The sequence below is a fragment of the Oncorhynchus masou genome, chromosome 24 (genome assembly GCF_036934945.1).
Source record: "Oncorhynchus masou masou isolate Uvic2021 chromosome 24, UVic_Omas_1.1, whole genome shotgun sequence".
Taxonomy (NCBI): domain Eukaryota; kingdom Metazoa; phylum Chordata; class Actinopteri; order Salmoniformes; family Salmonidae; genus Oncorhynchus; species Oncorhynchus masou.
Genome location: NC_088235.1, coordinates 100,200,913 through 100,215,962, shown reverse-complemented (window position 1 = coordinate 100,215,962; position 15,050 = coordinate 100,200,913). Strand labels below are relative to the sequence as shown.

The window sequence follows — 15,050 nt, the reverse complement described above, 5'->3', positions numbered from 1 at the left end:
TGAGGAAATACTCTGTGCCCCTCTGTGAACAAACAGGGGCATTGGTTGCGCCTCTATGAGCCCTGGTCAAAAGTAAAGCACTACATAGGGAATAGGATGCCTTTTGGGACGAAGACATGGATTTCAGTTATTAATTGAGTGGCGTTGGAGGTAATGAGCGATGAAATGAGAACCCCCCCTCCCCTGCCCCACAAGCCGTGATGAACTGTGAAATATGTAGTTAGGATAAAGATGGGACTCTCAGTACTGTTTAATATCTATAGGATGAGGGAGGGAGAGAGAGAGGGAGGGAAGGCTAGAGGGAGAGAGGGAGAAAAGGTTAGAGGGAGAGAAGGCCAGAGGGAGAGAAGGCAAGAGGGAGAGAAGGCCAGAGGGAGAAAAGGCTAAAGGGAGAGAAGGCTAGAGGGAGAGATGGAGAAAAGGCTAGAGGGAGAGAGGGAGAGAAGGAGAAAAGGCTAGAGGGAGAGAAGGCTAGAGGGAGAGAGGGAGAGAAGGCATGAGGGAGAGAGGGAGAGAAGGAGAAAAGGCTAGAGGGAGAGAAGGCTAGAGGGAGAGAGGGAGAAAAGGCTAGAGGGAGAGAAGGCTAGAGGGAGAGAGGGAGAAAAGGCTAGAGGGAGAGAAGGCTAGAGGGACAGAGGGAGAAAAGGCTAGAGGGAGAGAAGGCTAGAGGGAGAGAAGGCCAGAGGGAGAAAAGGCTAAAGGGAGAGAAGGCTAGGGGGAGAGAAGGCCAGAGGGAGAGAAGGCCAGAGGGAGAGAAGGCCAGAGGGAGAGAAGGCCAGAGGGAGAGAAGGCCAGAGGGGGAGGGAGAAGGCCAGAGGGAGAGAAGGCCAGAGGGAGAAGAGGGAGAAAAGGCTAGAGGGAGAGAAGGCTAGAGGGAGAGAAGGCCAGGGGGAGAGAAGGAGAGAGAGGGAGAAGGGAGAGAAGGCTAGAGGGAGAAGGGAGAGAAGGCTAGGGGAGAGAGGGAGAGAAGGCTAGAGGGAGAGAAGGCTAGAGAGAAGAGGGAGAGAAGGCCAGAGGGAGAAAAGGCTAAAGGGAGAGAAGGCTAGAGGGAGAGAGGGAGAGAAGGCTAGAGGGATAGAGGGAGAGAAGGCTAGATAGAGAGAAGGCTAGAGGGAGAGAGGGAGAGAAGGCTAGATAGAGAGAAGGCTAGAGGGAGAGAAGGCTAGAGGGAGACAAGGCTAGAGGGAGACAAGGCTAGAGGGAGAGAGGGAGAAAAGGCTAGAGGGAGAGAAGGCTAGAGGGAGAGAAGGCCAGAGGGAGAAAAGGCTAAAGGGAGAGAAGGCTAGGGGGAGAGAGGGAGAAAAGGCTAGAGGGAGAGAAGGCCAGAGGGAGAAAAGGCTAGAGGGAGAGAAGGCCAGAGGGAGAGAAGGCCAGAGGGAGAGAAGGCCAGAGGGAGAGAAGGCCAGAGGGAGAGAAGGCCAGAGGGAGAGAAGGACAGAGGGAGGGAAGGCTAGAGGGAGAGAAGGGTAGAGGGAGAGAGGGAGAAAAGGCTAGAGGGAGAGAAGGCTAGAGGGAGAGAAGGCCAGGGGGAGAGAAGGCCAGAGGGAGAAAAGGCTAAAGGGAGAGAAGGCTAGGGGGAGAGAGGGAGAGAAGGCTAGAGGGAGAGAAGGCTAGAGGGAGAGAAGGCTAGAGGGAGAAAAGGCCAGAGGGAGAAAAGGCCAGAGGGAGAAAAGGCCAGAGGGAGAGAAGGCTAGAGGGAGAGAGGGAGAGAAAGCTAGTGAGAGAGAGGGAGAGAAGGCTAGAGGGATAGAGGGAGAGAAGGCTAGATGGAGAGAAGGCTAGAGGGAGAGAGGGAGAGAAGGCTAGATGGAGAGAAGGCTAGAGGGAGAGAGGGAGAGAAGGCTAGATAGAGAGAAGGCTAGAGGGAGAGAAGGCTAGAGGGAGACAAGGCTAGAGGGAGAGAGGGAGAGAGGGAGAGGGAGAAAGGGAGAGATGGAGAAAAGGCTAGAGGGAGAGAGGGAGAGAGGGAGAGAAGGCTAGAGGGAGAGAGGGAGAGAAGGCTAGGGAGAGACAAGGCTAGAGGGAGAGAGGGAGAAACGCTAGAGGGAGAGAAGGCTAGAGGGAGAGGGGGAGAGAAGACTAGTGAGAGAGAGGGAGAGAAGGCTAGAGGGAGAGAAGGAGAGAAGGCTAGAGGGAGAGAAGGCTAGAGCGAGCGAAGGCTAGAGGGAGACAGGGAGCGAAGGCTAGAGGGAGAGAAGGCTAGAGGGAGAGGGGGAGAGAAGACTAGTGAGAGAGAGGGAGAGAAGGCTAGAGGGAGCGAGGGAGAGAAGGCTAGTGAGAGAGAGGGAGAGAAGGCTAGAGGGAGACAGGGAGCGAAGGCTAGAGGGAGAGAAGGCTAGAGGGAGAGAGGGAGAAAACGGTAGAGGGAGAGAGGGAGAGAAGGCTAGAGGGAGAGAAGGCTGGAGAGAGGGAGAGAGAGAGGGAGAAAAGGCTAGAGGGAGAGAAGGCTAGAGGAAGGCTAGAGGAGAGAAGGCTAGAGGGGAGAAGAGGGAAGGCTAGAGGGAGAGAAGGCTAGAGGGAGAGAGGGAGAAAAGGCTAGAGGGAGAAAACGCTAGAGGGAGAGAGGGAAAGAAGGCTAGAGGGAGAGAAGGCTAGAGGGAGGGAGAGAGAGAGGGAGAAAAGGCTAGAGGGAGAGAGGGAGAAAAGGCTAGAGGGATAGAGGGAGAGAAGGCTAGATAGAGAGAAGGCTAGAGGGAGAGAGGGAGAGAGGGAGAAAGGGAGAGATGGAGAAAAGGCTAGAGGGAGAGAGGGAGAGAAGGCTAGAGGGATAGAGGGAGAGAAGGCTAGAGGGAGACAAGGCTAGAGGGAGAGGGAGAAACGCTAGAGGGAGAGAAGGCTAGAGCGAGAGGGGTGAGAAGACTAGTGAGAGAGAGGGAGAGAAGGCTAGAGGGAGAGAAGGAGAGAAGGCTAGAGGGAGAGAAGGCTAGAGCGAGAGAAGCCTAGAGGGAGACAGGGAGCAAAGGCTAGAGGGAGAGAAGGCTAGAGGGAGAGAGGGAGAAACGCTAGAGGGAGAGAAGGCTAGAGGGAGAGAGAAGACTAGTGAGAGAGAGGGAGAGAAGGCTAGAGGGAGAGAGGGAGAGACGGCTAGAGAGATAGAAGGCTAGAGGGAGAGAGGGAGAGAAGGCTAGTGAGAGAGAGGGAGAGAAGGCTAGAGGGAAACAGGGAGCGAAGGCTAGAGGTAGAGAAGGCTAGAGGGAGAGAGGGAGAAAACGCTAGAGGGAGAGAGGGAGAGAAGGCTAGAGGGAGAGAAGGCTATAGGGAGGGAGAGAGGGAGAAAAGGCTAGAGGGAGAGAGGGAGAAAAAGCTAGAGGGAGAGAGGGAGAGAAGGCTAGAGGGAGAGAGGGAGAGAAGGCTAGAGGGAGAGAGGGAGAGAGGGAGAAAAGGCTAGAGGGAGAGAGGGAGAGTGAGAAAAGGCTAGAAGGAGAGAAGGCTAGAGGGAGAGAGGGAGAGAGGGAGAAAATGCTAGAGGGAGAGAAGGAGAGAATGCATGAGGGAGAGAGGGAGAGAAGGGAGAGAAGGCTAGTGAGAGAGAGGGAGAGAAGGCTAGGGACAGGGAGGAGGAGAGGGAGAAAGGGAGAAGGCTAGAGGGAGAGATGGCTAGAGGGAGAGAAGGCTAGAGGGAGAGAAGGCTAGAGGGAGAGAGGGAGAGAGGGAGAGATGGAGAGATGGAGAGAGGGAGAGAAGGCTAGAGGGAGAGAAGGCTAGAAGGAGAGAAGGCTAGAAGGAGAGAAGGCTAGAAGGAGAGAAGGCTAGAGGGAGAGAAGGCTAGAGGGAGAGAAGGCTAGAGGGAGAGAAGGCTAGAGATGGGAGGAGAGAGGGCTAGAGGGAGAGAAGGCTAGAGGGAGAGAAGGCTAGAGGGAGAGAAGGCTAGAGGGAGAGAAGGCTAGAAGGAGAGAGAAGGAGAGAGGGAGAGAAGGCTAGAGGGAGAGAAGGCTAGAGGGAGAGAAGGCTAGAAGGAGAGAGGGCTAGATGGAGAGAAGGCTAGAGGGAGAGAAGGCTAGATGGAGAGAAGGCTAGAGGGAGAGAAGGCTAGAGGGAGAGAAGGCTAGAGGGAGAGAAGGCTAGAAGGAGAGAGGGAGAGAAGGCTAGAGGGAGAGAAGGCTAGAAGGAGAGAGGGAGAGATGGAGAGAAGGCTAGAGGGAGAGAAGGCTTGAGGGAGAGAAGGCTAGAGGGAGAGAAGGCTTGAGGTAGAGAAGGCTAGAGGGAGAGGCTAGAGGGAGAGAGCATGTTATGTATCATGTGCAAGCTGAGGATGTTTTCTCTCTATAACTCAAATCCAGTTTAATCTCTGTAACGATGCCATATGATGTGAGTATTTTTTAGTAAAATATATTGGGGACAGTCGTGGCCAAAAGTTTTGAGAATGACACAAATATTAATTTTCACAAAGTTTGTTGCTTCAGTGTCTTTAGATATTTTTGTCAGATGTTACTATGGAATACTGAAGTATAATTACAAGCATTTCATACATTTCAAAGGCTTTTATTGACAATTACATGAAGTTGATGCAAAGAGTCAATATTTGCAGTTTTGACCCTTCTTTTTCAAGACCTCTGCAATCCGCCCTGGCATGCTGTCAATTAACTTCTGGGCCACATCCTGACTGATGGCAGCCCATTCTTGCATAATCAATGCTTGGAGTTTGTCAGAATTTGTGGGGTTTTGTTTGTCCACCTGCCTCTTGAGGATTGTCCACAAATTCTCAATGGGATTAAGGTCTGGGGAGTTTCCTGGCCATGGACCCAAAATATCGATGTTTTGTTCCCCGAGCCACTTAGTTATCACTTCTGCGTTAAGGCAAGGTGCTCAATCAGGCTGGAAAAGGCATTGATCGTCACCAAACTGGATGGTTGGGAGAAGTTGCTCTCGGAGGATGTGTTGGTACCATCTTTATTCATGGCTGTGTTCTTAGGCAGAATTGTGAGTGAGCCCACTCCCTTGGCTGAGAAGCAACCCCACACATGAATGGTCTCAGGATGCTTTACTGTTGGCATGCTGCAGGACTGATGGTAGCGCTCACCTTGTCTTCTCCGGACAAGATTTTTTTCCGGATGCCCCAAACAATCGGAAAGAGGATTCAACAGAGAAAATGACTTTACCTCAGTCCAATCCCTGTACCTTTTGCAGAATATTAGAATACTTCTTTGCTGCCCTTCTTGACACCAGGCCATCCTCCAAAAGTCTTCGCCTCACTGTGCATGTAGATGCACTCACACCTGCCTGCTGCCATTCCTGAGCAAGCTCTGTACTGGTGGTGCCCTGATCCCACAGCTGAATCAACTTTAGGAGATGGTCCTGGTATTTGCTGGACTTTCTTGGGCGCCCTGAAGCATTCTTCACAACAATTGAACCGCTTTCCTTGAAGTTGTTGATGATCCAATAAATGGTTGATTTCGGTGCAATCTTACTGGCAGCAATATCCTTGCCTTTTTTATGAAAGGCAATGATGACGGCACGTGTTTCCTTGAAGGTAACCATGATTGACAGAGGAAGAACAATTATTCCAAGCACCACCCTCATTTTGAAGCTTCCAGTCTGTTATTTGAACTCAATCAGCATGCCAGTGATCTCCAGCCTTGTCCTCGTCAACACTCACACCTGTGTTAACGAGAGAATCACTGACATGATGTCAGCTGGTCCTTTTTGTGGCAGGGCTGAAAAGCAGTGGAAATGTTTTTGGGGGATTCAGTTCATTTGCAATGGCGAAGATGGACTTTGCAATTAATTGTAATTCATCTGATCACTCTTCATAACATTCTGGAGTAAATGGAAATTGCCATCATACAAACTGAGGCAGCAGACTTTGTGAAAATTAATATTTGTGTTATTCTCAAAACTTTTGGCCACGACTGTATATATGACTGTTGTATGAATGCATTGTGAGTGTGTCTATGCAGAGTGTATGATGACTGTCTCATTCTCTGTGTGTGTATGCTTGTGCGTGTGTGTTTGTGTGTGCGTGCGTGCGTGCGTGCGTGCTTGTGTCAGTGGGGACACCGGTAATAGAGTGTGCATACCCAATGGCACCCTATTCATTGTATATTCATTGTATATTCATTGTATATTCATTGTACCTGGGCTCTAGTCAAAAGAAGAGGACTATATAGCGAAGAAGGTGTCATTTCAGACGCAGAAAGAGTTTGTGTACCCGTCAGAGGTTGACGCAGAGCCTACTGTATACTCATAGATATTCTTCATATCAGTCGTTTTATAACCTATGATGACTCAGGACCTCTAGTTCCTGTATGAAATTAAATTAAAGACTATTCTCTCACTGTTTAAGTGGTGCCGGCAGTCAGAGCCTGTTTGCTGGTTTGTTCCGCGTCCTGTTTTTTTGTTGGGTATAGTGTCATTAAAATTCCATTGGATGGAATGATGAGATGGTTACTGCTTTCCAGAATCCTTGGGACACCCATACCCTAAACTTAACCTTAACCCCTACCCTAATCCCCAACGATAGCCATAACTCTTACCTAATCCTAACCCTAACCTTAATCCTTACTTCAACCATATCTCCCTCTTCCTCTCTCTCTGTCTCCCTGTCTCTCACTTTCTCCCTTTGTTTCTCTCGATATGTCTCTATCTCTCTCCCTCTCACTCACTCTCGGGAATCTCTCTCTCTCTGTCTCTCTCTCTCTTTCTATCGCTATCTTTGTCTCTCTTTCGCTCTCTCTCTTTCTATCCCTATCTCTCTATGTCTCCCTCCCTCCTCCTGCACCTAATTCTCTCTCTCCCTGTTTTCCTTTTCCCATCTCTCTCCTTGCCTCCTCCTCTTTCCGATGAGATGTGTTTATAGGAAATGTGGCTGAGCAGAAAGGACATTTTAATTAAGCCAGTTATGATTATACATGCTTCTCAAGTAGCCAAGGTAATGATGAGGATTGTCTTGTAGCCACAGAATAGCAGCATGTGACCATAGCACTGGTTCCAATCCAAGTGCCAGTAATGCTTTTTAATAAACTCCAGGCTGTGCTATGGTTAGATTATATCAAATAGAGGTATTTGGCCACGTTTGGACTTCAACAGAACAATGAGATGGCCATAAAAAAACCTGTGAATGTTGTAGCGTTTTAGAAAGGCCTGGATAAATTGCTGAGGTGAACTCACTTTTGAGGACCTCAATTTTATAGTACAAATATTTGTATTCATGTGTACATTTTTTTAATCTATTCAACAAAACTGGGACAATAGGGCTTGAAATTACTGAAATACTTTCTAAATATAGCAACAATCAAATTATAAACAATTTACCATAACATTTCACCTTTCTTATAACTGTAAAATAAGTACGATTATAAATAGTGATAGTAAAATATTGGCATTATTTCATAGAACTAACGACAGAGACTTTTCTCCTTAACGTCCACTGAGTGGCTCAGAGACAGCATTCAAATGTGTGCAGACTCGTTATAACTTCAGCTTTGAGCAAAAGTGATTTTGTCCGTCTGTGGCTCCGAAAAAGTGGTCTTTCAATTCTACAAAATGATTATTATATATTTTTCTGTTGAGAGCTATAAATCTATCTGAGAACAGCGCGGTGAAACTACTATTGTGCATCTGCTAGACTCTCCTGTTTCATATACATGCACTATTGCATGGGCTATAGAGCCACACAGTGGAGGTATCATGATACCCATAAAGTCTAGCGATCAAACAGGGAAATGGCTCCAAAGTTTTTCCACCATTCATTTTCCCCATTTTAGAAACACTTCAAATAAGGGCTGTGTTTTGTGTCGGCCCAGAGTTTCCTCTGCTACCTTGACATGACGTTTTGATAACTCGGATCTATTTACTCACAGATTCAAAAATACTAACTAACATCAAAGTAGACATCAAGCAAAACAACAAATTCCTGCAAGTTCCTGCATGTCATCTCCACCTGACACCTTTTCTAACAGGTATTGTGTCAATATAAGACTTGCACAAAACAGTTCACAGAATTGTCCATTTATTAATTACTACATTTAGCTAACATTATATAGTTAATCCCGAGATTCTTACCTTTGCCTCGATTCTTCAGCCTCGTCATGATCATCATGTCATTTGTAGTTCCTTACGATAGCCACATTAGCAGCTAATTAGCGTTTCATTTTTGGGGTGTAAATACAGGCGAATATATTGATAAAATCGCCTTGTCCATAGATTTACACAGTTATCAAAACTCCAAGGTAAGCCTACACGAAACACAGCCCTTATTTTATGTGTTTCTAAAATCTGCTACGGGAATAATGAATGACGGAAAAAAGATTGGAACCATTTCCCTGTTTGACCGCAAGGTTTTATGGATATTATGACTCATACTGTGGTACTCTGGTTGCAGTCCAAACCCATAGCGAATGAAAAACTTTCAACACTTGTGGCGTTGATATGACCCACAATTCAATGCAAACTGTAGTCACGTGTCAAATACACACAGCTGCATTTTCGGCATGTGAAACAAAATTATGACTCTAGCTTACAAAAAAATATATACAGTACCAGTCAAAAGTTGACACACCTACTCTTTCAAGGATTTTTCTTTATTTGTACTATTTTCTATTTTGTAGAATAATAATGAAGACATCAAAACTATGAAATAACACATATGGAATCATGTAGTAACCAAACAAGTGTTAGACAAATACAATTAGTCACCCTTTGCCTTGATGACAGCTTTACACACTGTTGCAATTCTCTCAACCTGCTTCATGAGGTCACCTGGAATGCATTTCAATTACAGTACCCCTGTATATAGTCTTACCCCTGTATATAGTCTCGCTATTGTTATTTTACTTGCGTTTTTCAATTACTTCTAAAATGTCTTTATCTGTATTTTTAAAAAACTGTATTGTTGGTTAGGGGCTCGTAAGTAAGCATTTCACTGTAAGGTCTCCCTGTTGTATTCGAACATGTGACTAATACCATTTGATTTGATTTGATTGGAATGAACAGGTTTGCCTGTTAAAAGTTATTTTGTGGAATTTCTTTCCATCTTAAAGCATTTGAGACAATCAGTTGTGTTGTGACAAGGTAGGGGTGGTATACAGAAGATACTACTATTTGGTAGAAGACCAAGTCCATATTATGGCAAGATCAGCTCAAATAAGCAAAGAGAAATGACAGTTCATCATTACTTTAAGACATGAAGGTCAGTCAATGTGGAAAATGTCAAGAACTTTTAAAGTTTCTTCAAGTGCCATCGCAAAAACCATCAAGAGCTATGATGAAACTAGGTTTCATGAGGACTGTGTAACGGGTTTCTAGAGGTGAAGGAGAAGCGGAGCAAAACGCAGCGTGGTGGTTATTCATGTTTAATATATAAAGACACTTACATGAATAAACTAACAAAACAAGAAACGTGAAAACTCAAAACAGCCCTATCTGGTGCAAACACAGAGACTGGAACAATCACCCACCAACACACAGTGAAACCCAGGCTACCTTAGTATGATTCTCAATCAGAGACAACTAATGACACCTGCCTCTGATTGAGAACCGAAACATAGAAATACCCAAATTATAGAAAAACAAACATAGACTGCCCACCCCAACCCCAACTCACACCCTGACCATACTAAATAATGACAAAACAAAGGAAATAAAGGTCAGAACGTGACAGACTGCCACAGGAAAGGAAAACCCAGAGTTACCTCTGCTGCAGAAGATAAGTTCATTAGAGTTAACTGCACCTCAGATTGCAGCCCAAAAAAATGCTTCACTGAGTTCAAGTAACAGACACATCTCAACATCAACTGTTCCGAGGAGACCGTGTGAATCAGGCCTTTATTGTCGAATTGCTGCAAAGAAACCACTAATAAAGGACACCAATAATAAGAAGAGACTTGCTTGGGTTAAGAAACACGTCATTAGAACGGTGGAAATCTGTCCTTTGGTCTGATGAGTCCAAATTTGAGATTTTTGGTTCCAACAGCTGTCTTTGTGAAACGCGGAGTAGGTGAATGTGTCACGGCTGTTGACGGATGAGGACCAAGGTGCAGCGTGGTGAGCGTACATTTTCTTTAATGAATCAAAATGACGCAGACAAAACAATAAACAATACAAACCGTGAAGCTTAAGGCTAAGTGCCATCAAACAAAGTCAACTTCCCACAAACACAGGTGGGAAAAAGGGTACCTAAGTATGGTTCACAATCAGAGACAACGATCGACAGCTGTCCCTGATTGAGAACCATATCCGGCCAAAACCTAAAAATAAAAAATCATAGAAAAAAGAACATAGAATGCCCACCCCAAATCACACCCAGACCAAACCAAAATAGAGACATAAAAAAGCTCTCTAAGGTCAGGGCGTGACAGAATGGACGATCTCTGCACGTGTGATTCCCAACATGAGGCATGGAGGAGGTGTGATGGTGTGGGGGTGCTTTGCTGGTGACACTGTCAGTTATTTATTTAGAATTCAAGGCACACTTAACCACAAGTCAACCAGCATGTTGTCTCAGCTACTGCTTTTCCCCAGCTTCTCTATTTCTCGCTCTCCTGGTTTTGACCTTTGCCTGCCCTGACTCTGAGCCCACCTGTCTGACCACTCTGCCTGCCCCTGACCCTTAGCCTGCCTTCCGTCCTTTGCCTTTGCCCCTACTCTGGATTATCGACCTCTGCCTGACCCTGAGCCTTCCTGCCATTCTGTGCCTTTGCCACTTCTCTGGATTATCGAGCCCTACCTGCCTTGACCTGTCATTTGCCTGCCCTTGTTGCTGTAGTAAACATTGTTACTTCAACACAGTCTGCATTTGGGTCTTTATGGAAACATGATAGCAACAGCATTCTGCAGCGATATGTCATCCCATCTGGTTTGCATTTAGTGGGACTATCATTTGTTTTTCAACAGGACAATAACCCAACACACCTCCAGGCTGTATAAGGGCTATTTGACCAAGAAGGAGAGTGATGGTGCTGCATCAGATGACCTGGCCTCCACAATCACCTGACCTCAACCCAATTGAGATGGTTTGGGATAAGTTGGGCCACAGAGTGAAGGAAAATAAGCCAACAAGTGCTCAGCATATGTGGGAACTCCTTCAAGACTGTTGGAGAACCATTCTAAGTGAAGCTAGTTGAGAGACTGCCAAGAGTGTGCAAAGCTGTCATCAAGGCAAAGGGTGGCTACTTTGAAGGATCTAAAATATTAAATATTTTGTTTAACACTTTTTTGGTTACTACATGATTCCATATGTGTTATTTCATAGTTTTGATGTCTTCACTATTATACTACGATATAGAAAATAGTAAAAATAAACAAAAACCCTTGAATGAGTTGGTGTGTCCAAACCTTTGACTGGTACTGTTCATTAATAGATTTAGGTTGGTTGTTTTTAAGCTGAACTTCAATATTTCCACCAATCACGTCGCCTCTCCAATTTTCACTTTCTCTCGCTTGTGCAAGGGACATTTAATGTACACTTGGATGAGGCAATGTAAAATATCATTCAAGGGCTGAGGGTTTAGCGCAAAGGCCTTTCTACTTTGCATTTGGACTGTAGCCTCTATTGCAAGCATGTTGTGAGTTTCACAGGCACAGGAAATCATTCCTTTGTCTGGATAGGCCAGAAAATGTGACTTGTCACTCCCTATGCAAATAACCAATTCCCTGTGTTTGTGAAACTCACAGCTGTGCTTGCAATAGCGCATATGAATCGGGACAACCAGAACTTTTAGGAAATATAAGGAAGTTGATGTTGTGCCATTCACAGAGTGCGCTGTACACAGAAATATTGGTCATAACTGTTCCAGAACCACTCAAAGGTCATAAAAGCCACAACAGGGGTCCATTTAGATCCTTCTAAAATTCAGTGGTGTGAATTCATGGATGCCAAAGGAAGCCAAGCTTCCCCAAAAAATTGACAAAGAAAAAACACATATCAAACAATGGATTTTTCATTTAATAATTGCCCTTTAATTCGCAAGAGGCTGAATGTATCTCACTGGAAAAAGCACTGAGTGAGCTCAACTGTGAATGGTCCTGGTTCACCCAAAAATAATTGTCAAGGGAAGCCAGTTTCGATTTGGCTTCACACCAATCACATCACATCAAAGCCCAACGTTATTGATAGAAAAAATTGGAATTGTTGTGTTGTTGTCTGGTGGCGAGCTAAAATTGTCCCTTGCCTAAATTAGCCATGGATGGAGATAGGGATTTGGACTTGTGGTTTTACTTAATTCTCCGTAATGGCCAATGATTATAATGCTGATTCTGATCCAACCCTTAATTCATACATTGTGCCCCTGGCCTGAGAGGATGGAAGTTCATGTTGTACATGGAAGCTAGATGTAGTAGACTAATGTTAACTTGATGGCTCATCATTGCCCATGAAAGGAAGTTAGGCTAGCGAGCAAGCATTTTAGCCAGGTAGTCTAGGGCAACAAAAACTAAAAGCATGTACTGGTTGACAGAGTCATAGACCGTTTGTTCAACATGAAAGAGGGGGATCGCATTGGCATTTCTATACAAGTAGTGTGAGTCAACATGTTTTTTCTACTTGCAAGCAAGCACACACACTGTTAGAGAAATTACAAGATTATGTTATAATACTGTTATTGGATCAAATGGTTGTTTTATGCAACATGATAGAGGGTTCTTATAACTCTATTGTGTCTGTGTGAACTGAAAGTGGGCCTCTGGGGGGGCTTAATGCTGACAGAAGATTTACAATGCTTTGGGTGAAAAACCTAACAAGACCGCATTCCATAGCATGAGTTACTGTTTCTGTTCTATACGGTACAATAGAGAGATGGCTCGGGCCAGACCCTGGTTTCTACACAATGAGAACAGTCTTTACAGCAGATACTGTCTGATGTGAATTATTAGTATCTTTCATACAAATATTAACCCTGTGACCCATTCCATACATCTGTTGTTGTCATGTAGTTTGAAGGGGGTGTATTTTGGCTATAGAAGACCTGTGTACCTTTGTCTTGGGGCTCTCAACGAATCATCTGAGGGTGATTCGTCGACCAGCCATTATTATCGCAGAGCACTCAATCGATTCACTTTCTATGTTTGTATTGTATTGACCTGCTCCCTTATTAACAAGTCAATAAAGATTTAGTGTTAGTATAATTCTGACTTCTGCGATATGTTTGTCTCTCCTCATTTGATAGTAAATAAATTAACCACCACAACACACACACACACACACACACACACACACACACACACACACACACACACACACACACACACACACACACACACACACACACACACACACACACACACACACACACACACACACACACACACACACAAAGGTGTTAAAATGCAAATAGATTTTTCATGACCCCACTGCAATGGACAGGGAGGGCCTGTAGCATTCAAAGTGACTTGCTTTTTCTGCTTTACGCAGACAGGCAGGCAGGCAGGCATGCAGGCAGGCAGGCAGGCAACCAGATAACAACATCAACAGCAGCACAGAGCAGAGCGGCAGCCAGCATTAAACTAGCATATGAACTAACAGGTTATAGAGCAAACAATGCAATTATCATAACACATAGGTTGTAACGTTGCTGTTTTTTTGCATGCTTGGCTTCCCCACACCTACTTTGTGCATGACAAGTAATTTTTCCAACAATCGTTTAAAGACAGATTATTTAACATATAACTCACTGTATCACAATTCCAGTGGGTCAGAAGTTTACATACACTAAGTTGACTGTGCCTTTAAACAGCTTGGAAAATTTCAGAAAATTATGTCATGGCTTTAGAAGCTTCTGATAGGCTAATTGACATCATTTGAGTCAATTGGAGGTGCACCTGTGGATGTGTTTCAAGACCTACCTTCAAACTCAGTGCCTCTTTGCTTGACATAATGGGAACATGTAAAGAAATCAGCCAAGACCTCACAAAAAAAATTGTGGACCTCCACAAGTCTGGTTCATCCTTGGGAGCAATTTCCAAATGCCTGAAGGTACCACGTTCATCTGTACAAACAATAGTACGCAAGTATAAACACCATGGGACCATGCAGCTGTCATACCACTCAGGAAGGAGTCTCTGAGAGATGAACGTACTTTGGTGCCAAAACCGTCATAAAAAAGCCAGACTACGGTTTGCAAACTACTCATGGGGACAAAGATCGTACTTTTTGGAGAAATGTCCTCTGGTCTGATGAAACATAAATAGAACTGTTTGGCCATAATGACCAACGTTATGTTTGGAGGAAAAAGGGGGATGCTCGCAAGCCGAAGAACACCATCCCAACCTTGAGGCACGGGGGTGGCGGCATCATGTTGTGGGGGTGCTTTGATGCAGGAGGTTCTGGTGCACTTCACAAAATAGATGGCATCATGAGGTAGGAAAGTTATGTGGATATATTGAAGCAACATTTCAAGACATCAATCAGGAAGTTAAAGCTTGGTCGCAAATGGGTCTTCCAAATGGACAATGACCCCAAGCATACTTCCAAAGTTGTGGCAAAATGGCTTAAGGCCAACAAAGTGAAGGTATTGGAGTGGCCACCGCAAAGCCCTGACCTGAATCCTACAGAACATTTTTGGGCAGAACTGGAAATGTTTGTGCGAGCAAGGATGCCTACAAACCTGATTCAGTTACACCAGCTCTGTCCAAAATTCACCCAATTTATTGTGTGAAGCTTGTGGAAGGCTAACCGAAACATTTGACCCAAGTTAAACAATTTAAAGGCAATGCTACCAAATACTAATTGAGTTTATATAAACTTCTGACCCACTGGGAATGTGATGAATGAAATAAAAGCTGAAATAAATAATTCTCTTGTCACGTTCTGACCATCGTTCGTATGTGTTTTCCTTGTGTTAGTGTTGGTCAGTACGTGAGCTGGGTGGGCATTCCATGTTGTGTGTCTGGTTTGTCTATTTCTATGTTTGGCCTGATATGGTTCTCAATCAGAGGCAGGTGTTAGTCATTGTCTCTGATTGGGAACCATATTTAGGTAGCCTTTTTTGTGTTGGGTTTTGTGGGTGATTGTTCCTGTCTCTGTGTTTGTTGCACCAGTATAGGCTCAGTCATTTTGGATTTTCTTTTTTCCTTGTTTTGGAAGAGAAGAAAACGAGCGCCATTCTCCTTGCGGAGAT

At 45.0% G+C, this 15,050-nt stretch overlaps 1 protein-coding gene across 1 annotated transcript in view; it reads right to left on the bottom strand.

Moving 5' to 3' along the window:
* Positions 1–8,257, bottom strand: part of LOC135511762 (uncharacterized) — a 40,346-nt gene extending 32,089 nt beyond the window's left edge. Inside the window, exon 1 of the mRNA XM_064933235.1 lies at positions 8,002–8,257. The gene's annotated coding sequence lies outside the window, so the exon portion shown is untranslated. The remainder of the gene's footprint in view (positions 1–8,001) is intronic.
* Positions 8,258–15,050: the final 6,793 nt, after the last annotated feature.